The following is a 12,993-nucleotide window of genomic DNA, read 5'->3' on the forward strand; positions in this document are numbered from 1 at the left end:
GTGTAAATATAATCAGAAACTGCTTGATCGTACTGTTTCTTCCCATTCTCCTTCTCAACCTCCAAGTCGCGAGCCATCTCCTCGATCTTCGCCTGAGAGTTTTTAGCCTCAAGCTCAGCCTGCTCCTTAGACTTGCGAAGGTCTTCGAGCTCTTTGTCCTTTCTAGCCGCCTCTTGCTTCAGTCACTTCATGTTCTCCTGGAGCTGAGTATTGTGCCTCTTCAGCGAGTCAGCCTCCTTAGAACCAGCGGCAACAGCTTTCATAAACAGAGTCATCGACTGCGACGCCAACTCCACAGAACGCGGAACAAGCTCCTCTGAAGGGATCTTCTCCGCCTTGGACATGAACTCCTCGCCCACGAACTTCTCCTGCATAGCCAGAAAATCGCGAGTTCGGACAGTTGGCTCGATCATGATCTTCTTCCCCTTGTCCTGCGTGGTCTTAGCCAGCTTCTTGGAGGAATCTGCGGCAAGAGTAGCTACAACATTGCTCTTCCTCTTATGGGCGATAACGGGCGATGTCGTCGCTGTTCCACTCTTCGGTTTGATTTTAAGGACGGGCGCGGACTTCAAAAAAGTCATCTCTGCGAGGATAAATAAAAGATAAGTATAAATAAAATTCAAGGCATCAGTTTATAACATGAGATAAATTACCTGAGACTGGTCGAGGAGTTTGCTTGGAGAGGCGTTTGTCTATCCGCTCTTGTTGTCTCTCAGACGGTTCTTTGTATTCTGGCTCTCTTTGAAGACTTGCGTTCTCTGGAATCAGCTGGTGTTCTCGCAGCTTGGCAGTCGCACACAGTAATCGCCAGTCGCGATCTTGTACCGGAAGGCTCCCGAGGATTTCAGCTGTTTCTCTGCGAGTTGCGTCAAGTGCCGGTCGAGCTGGTCGATCTGCGAGAACAAGAAAGAGCGAGTTAGCATGAGATCTCAAAGTAATTCAGAAAATGCCTAAGTTAGAAAACACGCGACGTACTAGGTCTGCGATTAAAGTCAGTTCTAATCCCAGGGACTTTGAAGACGTAGAACCACTTTGATTTCCAGTCCCCCATGTTCGACACCATTCCTTCTACTCCATTGATTTCAGAAGTTGCCCATTTGCTAAAGCAGTAGAAACCGTTATGAAGGCCTACGCTTTTTATATCGTAGAAGTAGCTGAACTCTTCTACCGAGGGAGCCCTATGAACGTACTCCATATACATTGCGTAAAAGGCCAGGGCAGTGCGATAACTGTTCGAAGTTAGTTGGAAAGGTGATACATCGTACCGTTTAAGAATGGCTGCGATGAAAGGATGAAAAGGGACTGATACCCCACATCGGAGAATGGGTATTGATGTTGGGTTTTATGCCCTAAATAAAACTCATTTCATATAATCAGATTTACTTATTAATAAAGATCAGAAATAACATTTTATGTTGCATGGTTCACATGATTTATTTCATGATTATATGTATATAATGTATGAATTCTTTTTAAGTCCAGAACATATGAGTTGGTTAAAGATTATAGTGTTGTCAGCACAGTAGAATATAATCTTTATTGTATGTTCAAAAGTAGATTCCCTGATTTGTTAGAACACTGGATTTAGACTGACATGGTATAATCAGCGATAGGTATTCTTACACCTTGGAAAAGTGTTATGTCCTTTCCAGGACATTGGCAAAGTTTACCAGTATCGGATGTATGGAGTATACATCGGAAGGGACCGATATTGAACTTTGATTAGATATGTTGAAATTTACCGTAATATCTATTCAATTCAATATCACCTGTTGATCCTAGATCACATGATCGAAATCCTGATATGGTTAGGCTCAATTTCAAGAGTATTATTCGTGTTCTTTGATTTGTTAGTTAAGCCTAATCTTTAGTCTGGGCAATACATACATTTTGGGAACACGGTAATGCAATTGAGTGGGAGCGCTAACATAAATATGGAATCTATAGCTTCTATTTGGCAAATAGAAGTAAAGGATGATTTCCTTCGAGCTTAACCAAACGAAGATAAATAGTGGAGATCTCATTTCACTTAGGTGAAATATCATTTATACAGGGTTAAGTGTTTTAAGGATAAAATACATTGTAAGGTGTTACGGTAATTTAATCCCTGTACAGTGTAAATCATCTATATAGAGGATCATTGATCACATTAGGGTTATAACAATGGATAACTAATGACGTGTCTATATCGTGGAACATATAGAGCGTTTCTATATGACTGAGAGTGCAATTCCAAGTTCTAAGTGTGGATTCAATGAGGAATTAATAAGTTAGGGAATTTACTTGGTAAATTCGGTTCGACTTATTGGAAGCTCGGTTATATAGACCCATGGTCCCCATACTAGTTGAGGCCATACTGCTTGTAAGACTCAGTTAATTGATTTTAATTAATAAATTATAATTCTAAAAGTTAGACTATGTCTACTTTATGAATTCTCACAGTTTAAGGATGAAATCGTAAAGAAAAGGGTTTCTAGGTTTAATTATTAATTAAGAGACTTTGTATGTCTAATTAATAATTATTTTAAATGACAATATTATTTAATAATCTATTTTAGTTATTAAATAATTAGTTTTGGCATTTAAATGATTAGAATTGGAAAAATGGCATTTTTGGAGAAATAGAAATAAAATTGAGGAAACTGCAAAATCCAAGTGAGGCCCATTTCCCTCTATGGCCGAGCACTCCTTTGTGTTTCCCAATTATTAATTAAATTTTTTAATTGTCATGTAATTGCTAATCAAAGCCTAGCTATAATAGGAAAGTGGTGGATCACACTAAATAAGGCAGTTAATTGATTACACAGTAATTAAGGAAACTGTTTTATTTGGAAAGTTGTGCTCTCCTTTTTCCCTATATAAAGGAACCTTGCTCTCTTCTCTTGTATGAATGATAAGCCACGAAATTAAGAGAGAAAAAGAGAGAGAAATTTCGAAATCCTTGTGAGATGAGTAGTGCCCACACACATCAAGTGGTATCTCAATCATAGTATGGAAGACTATGGAATTTCTGCATCAAAGAAGAAGAAAAGAAGATCCAGGTTCAGATCTTGGTGATGCTCTGCTATAGAAAGGAATCAAGGGCTAGAGATCTGAACGGAAGGAGTCATATTATTCCGCTGCACCCACTGTAAGGTTTTCTAACTTTATATGTGTTTATTTTCATTGTTTTAGAATTCATATTAGGTTGTTAATCCAACATACTTAATAGTAAATCTAGATCCTGGTAAAATAATTTCCAACAACTGGCACCAGAGCCATGGTAATTATTTACTTTCATGTAATATGAATTAAAACGATGATTGCATGTTTCTGTGTTGATTTGGATGGTTTCATGTTGGTTTATGTGCTTATGTGATGAATGTTAATGTTGTACGAAATTTTTCCATGAAATATATTTTTTCAATTTTTGAAAATATTTTATTTGGATTCCTTGTGAAAAATTAAGCAATTTTGTTTTTTACGGAACTCGATTCCGATAAAAATTGAGAAAGATATGAATTTTGGAAAATCGGGATTTCGGGTATGCAAGGGTGCTCAATCGTGAGCACCAGGCACTCGGATCTGACTCCCATCCGCGCGCGTCCCTCGGTCGATCACCCTGCAGCTGATCGAGTTTTCTCGTTCAGGCACCCTGCAGGCGTCGAGCTTCCTCGGCGTGAGCACCCCATCCGCGCGCGTGTGAGGCTGCTGGCAGCCTCCTGGGCTGCTGCATGCAGCCACTTTCCCAAAATTGCGATTTTTGGGATTTTTTTCCCAAAAATCCAATTTTTCCAAGGGATTGTTTCCCAAAATTCATTTTTCCAATTTTAAATATTTCTAAATTGAAATGTTTCCAATTTTAAATATTTTTAATTTGGAATTTTTTCCAATTTTAAATATTTCTATTTTGGATTGTTTCCAATTTTTAAATATTTCCTATTATGGTCAGATTTAAAAATTTGTTAACTTCTTTAATATTTATTTATTATTTAATTATAAGATTAGATATTTTGATATTTAAGATATTTTAAATTAAAAGATAACTTTGTCTTTTTATTTAAAATATTATATTAAAATTATCTTATATGTCAAATTAAATAATTAATAAATTTGAAATTAACATAGATATTTTTATAGATATACTTACCATAATGTTTTTCAAATTCAAAAATTTGTTATTTTGTTAAATATTTAATTATTTATAAATTATAAGTTTAAAAATGATATTTTTTCTATGTATATCATTTTTTTCTTATTGGAAATTTATAACTCATATCTTAAATATTTAAATAACATAGATATTTTTGTAGAGATATATTGCTTAATTTGAGATATTTTGACATATAATTATGGTCATTATTATTCATTTATTATTTTATTCCTAAAATAATAATTATCTAACCAAATCTATTTTAAAATTGGTTTATTTTATAACTTCAATTTTATTAAATTATAAGATCTGAAAGTGATATTGAAGATTCTTTCCTTTCAAATCATTGATCTTATTAGATATTTAATTTTATTCAAATAAACCTAGATATTTTAAAATTAGTTTCCTTTATTTGGTTAGTTTAAGAATAATAATTTAATTATATTAATATCTTGATTCACATCTGTTACATGGACAATGTTTGTTTATATTGTTTATTCAAAACTTTTTAACAAACCTATTATTTATCTGATCTAAATTGCTATGATTAACTTGTTGACAGATCATGATCCAATGACCTGATTTTAATCATAGTCCAATTGACGATAGATCTTATAAATAATTTGTAACAGGTAAACTTTGTACTTCTTTCATCTGTGTAAACCTAGTAACATGATAGGGTCCATCCAAATCATTTGACTTGTGTGAGCCTATATGTTTGCTTTTGGGCTTAGATACATATAGGGAGCCCATTTAAGTTTTTACTAAGTAAATGGACTAGGTTGCTAAAATAAATTTTGACATAAGGAAATTTATTTAGGCCCAATTAGATTTGGGCTTATTCAATGAATAATAATTGTTTATTTTAAGGTTAAATTCCTCTCTTTTGGGCCTTGTGTGAGAGTTGGGGGCCATAGAAGTGGGTACGACATACTGAACCCAGCTCCCCCTCACATGAATTACCCCAATTGTGAAGGCCCATTTGCCTTATTTAAATAATTGTATTAGGTTAATTATATTAGTCTAACCTAATTAAAATTGAATTAGCAACATAATTAACTTTTAAAATATATGAAATTTATTTTTCATTGTAATATTTTAAAGTTAATTTTAGAAAAACACTTAGTCAATGATATATTCTAGACAGTTATTTCTAGTGCTACTTATTATTTCTAATATTAAATAAGAAAATATCATTGATTGTGAAATTAATTGTTTCCTAATTAATTTTGGTACAATCTAAGTTTAGAATATTTTCCTAGTATTAAACTAGAATTAATAATTAAGTTTCCTCTTTACTTAATTATTTATTTCTTGAATTTAATACATTTAATTAAATTAAAAATTCAATATCTAAGTTGATTTTCATCATGATACTTAAATATTGATTGTTTTCATGTTATTTAATTAAGGGTAAATACCATTTTAGACCTTCTATTTTACAAAAGTTACCAATTGGACCCTGTGTTTTGTTAAATGACAAAATGGACCCTGTATTTTCTAAAATAGTGCAAATAGGACCCTGAATTGATTTTTTGTCAAAATAAAGTTTAATTATAATCCGATCTAAAAGTGTTATGACAAAACTGTTTACATTTTTTCGTATTTGTTCGTATTAAGCATTGTCTTCAAGTTGGTTGTATTAAAAAAAAAATTATTAAAAATTAAGCTCAGGGTCCTATTTTTACTATTTTAGAAAATACAGGGTCCATTTTGTCATTTAACAAAACACAGGGTCCAATCTGTAACTTTTGCAAAACACAGGGTCCAAAATTGTATTTACCCTTTAATTAAAGTTGAAAATTATCTTAAGTTTGGAATCTTATTTCAGAATAACTTAAAGATTTTCAGAATATATTTTATTTTATTTTATTAATCATTTCCCAAAATTTCGAAATTGCATCACCTTTGATGCAGAAATTTCGAATTTTATTTGAAAAATAGATTAAAGTTGAAAATTATTTATTTAATTTTGGACCAACTTAAATCAGTGACTTTTTCATTTGATGGTTAATTAAAATAAATGAACTAAAATATATAATAATTAGAAATTGAATTAATTAGTCTATGAAAGTCTAGATAGATATTATCTGTTTTGCTTGAAGTATTTTTCTAGTGATATTTAATTAAATAGAAAATTAATATTTAAGTTGATTTTTTAATCATGATACTTAAATATTTGAAATTTTTCTTAGATATTTAATTAAATAGGAAAATTATATTTTTTGTTGAAAATTAATTTTATTAATTTTGGGCCAACATAAAATTAGAATAATTTTCCAGGATTTATTTTATTTTATTTTAAAGCATTTTCGAAATGCAATATATATTTATAGAAAATTAAATTTGAGTTGTAAATTAATTTAAATTAATTTTGAAACAACTTAAATTGAATAATTTTCTAAATATTTATGGAAATTATTACTAAGATGGAAATAATTCACGTTATTTATCCATCTAAGTATAATTTATAAATATTATATTAAAATTTATATTTAGAATATTTTATTCTAAATTGGAAATTTTAATTAAATAAATATATATTTAAAATAAATTGATTAAAATAAATATTAGAAGAAAATACAACCCTTAATTAAATAATGAGCTTTAGTATAAGGATATTCGATCTCCATTGTTGGTTTTACATAGCTATTGTTTTAGTGAGTAATCCTCCCTAATGGAGGAACGTTCATTAGCAAGTTAGCACCGTTTAATCTCGAAAGATAAGTAATCTTGTAAGTTTTTTATATAGTTTATGATCACCCTAATGGTGGCGACTGTATAAGACTTGCAAGAATATGAAACAATGGTGGAAGCTCATAAGATAGAATAGCCTTGACTCTCGCCTAAACGGGACAACGCGGATTCACATCTTGATCGAATAAAAGGTTGCTAGAATGTTTGACATTTTAGATGAGCTGACAACTCTATTCAATGGATGATAGCTTTGACTCTCGCCTAAACGGGACACTGATATCAGTTTGTTGAAAACCTTGGAAATTATTTAGGATTGTATGTTTTAGTATTTTCACTTGTCATTCCTACTTGCTATGTGCTTGATAATTTCTGAATTGTGTATGAATTTGTATTGAACCATGTTATTTTCTGTTATTAAATTGTAGTTTAATTTCGAATCTTCATTGTTGGTCTAACTTGATTTGTTTTTCTAATGAGATAAATCCCTAATGGATTTTCACCATTAGACTAACATAAGTGTTAGATCTCGAAAGATAAATATTGTATGTGCAACATCTAGCTGTTCATCAATTGATAACACCTTAGACTAGTGTTTTACAATATGAAACAAGAAGATTGTATAAATAAGATTACTTTGACTCTCGCTAATCGGAGCATCGTTGGATTCTTATTTAAAACGAAATTATCCTAATTCCTCTTAGCTTATTCATTTCGAATTAGCTTAATGACAATATCATTGGATGAATGGTCTATAAATCATATAAAGTCATATTTTCTCTTAAGAAATTAGATGACGCATATGATTATATTCCCGGAATTCTATCCCTAAATGATATAAATCCTCAATCTTAGATATCTCCTACTTGTATAGGCAAATCATAGAGTTAGATTAGTAGTGGTGGTCCAAGAAAGAATTACTAATTATACAGTTACACTTTCACAAGTGTTTCATAACCATTTTCTTTCAATGGATTCAAACTGTATGAGTTTAGTATTCTGTGACCAGAATCCACTTGCACTATTCTAAGAACTCTTTGATGTAACTAAAGTAAGTCATCAAAAGATTCAACCACATATTTTATAAATCTAAGGCATTTGTATCTTGTTCATAGTGGTTTTGACAAGATCATTCTCTGCAAAGAGTTAATATGCCTATATCCACTGAAAGTAATTTCATCTCATTCGCAGATGGATGTACATTCAGGGGTGGATATGAGTTTTCGTTGTGTTCTTAAAACAATCACTCTAGATTTTACCTTATGCAAAAGAAATTTGAAATGTTTAAAAAATTTCATGAATTTCTAGCAATGGTAAGTGGTTAAAGATCTTGCGAACTGATAGGGGTGGAGAAAAAGTTAGTAGATATGCAGTTCAAAGATCATTAATTTGATTTTTGAATTATATCCAAACTTACCTCCCCAGAAATTCGAGTTGCATATTGATGATTAGTTACTAGTCGTTGCCTAAATCCTTCTATGGTAATAAAATTTCAGAATGATGCAATGGTTGTATACTTAATGTAAATCATTACTAGATTCATGGATGACCTAATCGAAATCTAAAGAAAAGCTAGAACTGCTAACCCTGGTTTGCATGTTTGTTAGCTATTCTAAGTGATTTGGGGTGGAGCATCCCATAGTCATTAGATAAGAAAGTGTTTGTTTAAACAAATACTGCTTTCCTAAGAAAATGACTAAGTCTGAAAATAAAGTAGCAAATAAAGGAGATATTTTTTTCTTGATTCCATAAGTGTTCTATCATCTTATTCGTTACAAGATGATCCCACTGCCTCTGTTGTCTTAACACAACTGAAGAGGTCTATACCATTTAGTTTTCTTAGACATAGTTCACGGTACCTTGTTGTAGTGGGAGAGTTTCTAGGAACTCACCTTCTTAAAACTTGGAAGACACTAGTGATTAAAATCCATTGTGAGTTTAAACAAGTAATGGATTGTAAAGATAAGAAACTAAGAAGAAAGCCAATAGAACTATGGTTTGATCCATTCACATGGAGTAACCTAAAGTATTCTATTACAAGGACATGAAAGGAAATTTTCGTTCATAAGTCTATTCAATGGACTTAACAAAAATTCCTGTTCCTAGTATTATAGGTTTGAGTTTATCTAAACCTATAGCTTGTGGTATACCTGGAAATTACTTACTCTAATGCAAGCATGAGATGCTGATGCATTTTCTTTCCAATGGAAATCTATAGCAGCTTCACAACTTCTTAAGCATAGATTTTATTTATCTAAGGAAAAGTCTCAACTATTCCAGAGAAGATAAAGCCATGAAAGAATTCTTAAATCAACAGTGAGAGGTCTCAGATATGCTTTTGTATGCCTTAGACCAGACACCTGCTGTTGAGTGGGAGTAATGAGTAAGTATCAGATTAATCTAGGAGAGGAACATTGGAAGACAATCAAGTAAATCTTAAGATTAAGAAGAGGAACTATATGTTAGTCAATAAGGGTGGTTTTTGAAACTCTTAGACTACACCACATCAGATTTCAAGACTTGCCTTTGTGCTAGAAAGTCTGCTCATGAGATGGTGATTACTTTGGGGGTGGAGTAGTGATTTTGGAGAAGTGTAAAAACCTATCTGAAATCTCTTGGTCTACCAGAAAGAGACTGAATGTTAAAAGTTGCAGGAAAGATACTTTTTCAGTCTAAGGAAAGTTCTATACATTTGTGGCAGTGTTCCAACTTGCCTTAACTACTAGGGTTACTTCCTGTATAACAAAAGAGTAGTTGCCCAAAAGTATAGAATCCAGTATCCCAAAAGAGTAGACATATAGAGAGGAATTTCACATTATCAAGGATTTTGTGATTAAGGAAGAGTAATGGTGGAGAAGAGGTTGTGTTTAATTCAACCTGTCAGATCTCATTACGAGGAGTTTACTACTATTACACTTGATTGGTATATCAAGGTGTTAATGATTATTTGAAATGCACTTTTTGTTTTATATTAGTGCAAGTGGGAGTTTGTTGGGTTTTATGCCCTAAATAAAACTCATTTCATATAATCAGATTTACTTATTAATAAAGATCAGAAATAACATTTTATGTTGCATGGTTCACATGATTTATTTCATGATTATATGTATATAATGTATGAATTCTTTTTAAGTCCAGAACATATGAGTTGGTTAAAGATTATAGTGTTGTCAGCACAGTGGACTATAATCTTTATTGTATGTTCGAAAGTAGATTCCCTGATTTGTCAGAACACTGGATTTAGACTGACATGGTATAATCAGCGATAGGTATTCTTACACCTTGGAAAAGTGTTATGTCCTTTCCAGGACATTGGCAAAGTTTACCAGTATCGGATGTATGGAGTATACATCGGAAGGGACCGATATTGAACTTTGATTAGATATGTTGAAATTTACCGTAATATCTATTCAATTCAATATCACCTGTTGATCCTAGATCACATGATCGAAATCCTGATATGGTTAGGCTCAATTTCAAGAGTATTATTCGTGTTCTTTGATTTGTTAGTTAAGCCTAATCTTTAGTTTGGGCAATACATACATTTTGGGAACACGGTAATGCAATTGAGTGGGAGCGCTAACATAAATATGGAATCTATAGCATCTATTTGGCAAATAGAAGTAAATGATGATTTCCTTCGAGCTTAACCAAACGAAGATAAATGGTGGAGATCTCATTTCACTTAGGTGAAATATCATTTATACAGGGTTAAGTGTTTTAAGGATAAAATACATTGTAAGGTGTTACGGTAATTTAATCCCTGTACAGTGTAAATCATCTAAATAGAGGATCATTGATCACATTAGGGTTATAACAATGGATAACTAATGACGTGTCTATATCGTGGAACATATAGAGCGTTTCTATATGACTGAGAGTGCAATTCCAAGTTCTAAGTGTGGATTCAATGAGAAATTAATAAGTTAGGGAATTTACTTGGTAAATTCGGTTTTGACTTATTGGAAGCTCGGTTATATAGACCCATGGTCCCCATACTAGTTGAGGCCATACTGCTTGTAAGACTCAGTTAATTGATTTTAATTAATCAATTATAATTCTAAAAGTTAGACTATGTCTACTTTATGAATTCTCACAGTTTAAGGATGAAATCGTAAAGAAAAGGGTTTCTAGGTTTAATTATTAATTAAGAGACTTTGTATGTCTAATTAATAATTATTTTAAATGACAATATTATTTAATAATCTATTTTAGTTATTAAATAATTAGTTTTGGCATTTAAATGATTAGAATTGGAAAAATGGCATTTTTGGAGAAATAGAAATAAAATTGAGGAAACTGCAAAATCCAAGTGAGGCCCGTTTCCCTCTATGGCCGAGCACTCCTTTGTGTTTCCCAATTATTAATTAAATTTTTTAATTGCCATGTAATTGCTAATCAAAGCCTAGCTATAATAGGAAAGTGGTGGATCACACTAAATAAGGCAGTTAATTGATTACACAGTAATTAAGGAAACTGTTTTATTTGGAAAGTTGTGCTCTCCTTTTTCTCTATATAAAGGAACCTTGCTCTCTTCTCTTGTATGAATGATAAGCCACGAAATTAAGAGAGAAAAAGAGAGAGAAATTTCGAAATCCTTGTGAGATGAGTAGTGCCCACACACATCAAGTGGTATCTCAATCATAGTATGGAAGACTATGGAATTTCTGCATCAAAGAAGAAGAAAAGAAGATCCAGGTTCAGATCTTGGTGATGCTCTGCTACAGAAAGGAATCAAGGGCTAGAGATCTGAACGGAAGGAGTCATATTATTCCGCTGCACCCACTATAAGGTTTTCTAACTTTATATGTGTTTATTTTCATTGTTTTAGAATTCATATTAGGTTGTTAATCCAACATACTTGTTAGTAAATCTAAATCCTGGTAAAATAATTTCCAACAATTGAGACTACCACATCCTCTGTGGGAATAATCGCAGGGTTGGTAAAAGGGAGATGCGCCCTCTGGGTCGGTTTAGGTCGCTGAAACGCGAGTCGCAGTAGATTTAACCTCATAAAGGTAGTGAAGTCTGATTTGGTAACCCTCGAAATCAGATCTTCGCACGCGAAGGGCTCGTTCAGCTGGGTGTCATCGACCGAGTCTGTCCCACTCCCTTCCGCCTCTTCTTCATCCTCGCCTGATTCGCGAGCTGGGGCCGTCCAGTCATCGTCCATCTCCTCGACCTCGACGTCAGGAGCATGCCTCGAGTGAATAAGGTAGTCGCGGGCCGACACCGTAGACTTGCTGTCTCGAATGTCGATGGTCCCAGGTTTGGCGAGTTCCTGCACCATTCTTTCGATGTCTACAGAAGACATCGGGCCTAGCTCTATTGGTGCGACCTCCTCTTCTGAAATCGAAGTTGGGAGAAAACTGTCTTCCTCCTGGTCATCGTCGCCATCGAATGCATGGCCTCCCGAGCCGAGCAGTTGGCTATCCGACAAGTCACTCATCTGAAAGATAGAAGATCTTTTCAGCGTGATGAATGTGTGAAAACAAAAAATAAGTGATCTCACCCGCATTAAAACTAAAAAAATCGCAGTTGCTAGAATGGTCAGCATCCTTACGAATGCTGACCATCCCATTTGTATGCAAGTAGAGTTGCGAGTAAGTCGCGCATCCTGAGCCAAGTGATATATCTCCAGAAACGGCTGGGAGAAACTCAGTTACTCAAGGGACATGCGTTCTCAAGCATGATCCTGAAATTACTGAGTTACTCCCACCGTTCCGAGACTACCTATTAGCCAAGGAGTATGCTCATTTGAATATTAACGCATGTCGCAAATGGTTGGGTGTATCACAGTATCTCAAGGGGCATATAACCGCGTATATGGCCATTAGAATTGTGACACACCCACCATTTGGAATAGCGATTAATACTCTCGCAATTCGACTCACAGCATATAAAATCCTAAAAGATCTAGCCAATAATCAGAAGAAAATAAGTTCTGTCAGTGTGCGAGTATTCAAACTGTTCATCCGAATACCCGCGAGTATTCAAAGTATGAAACATCGCCTATTTAAATATTTCTTATACAGTATGCGGTTATTCCAATTTACAGGTCATTTTTCATAGGATTACCCAGTTTTTTACCCAAAAAACACAACCTCATACATATCCCTTACGAACATACATTCCTAAAAAGCCTCAAAATACCAAAACCCCAAAAA

Source organism: Cannabis sativa, chromosome 6 (genome assembly GCF_029168945.1).
Source record: "Cannabis sativa cultivar Pink pepper isolate KNU-18-1 chromosome 6, ASM2916894v1, whole genome shotgun sequence".
NCBI classification, from domain to species: Eukaryota; Viridiplantae; Streptophyta; class Magnoliopsida; order Rosales; family Cannabaceae; genus Cannabis; species Cannabis sativa.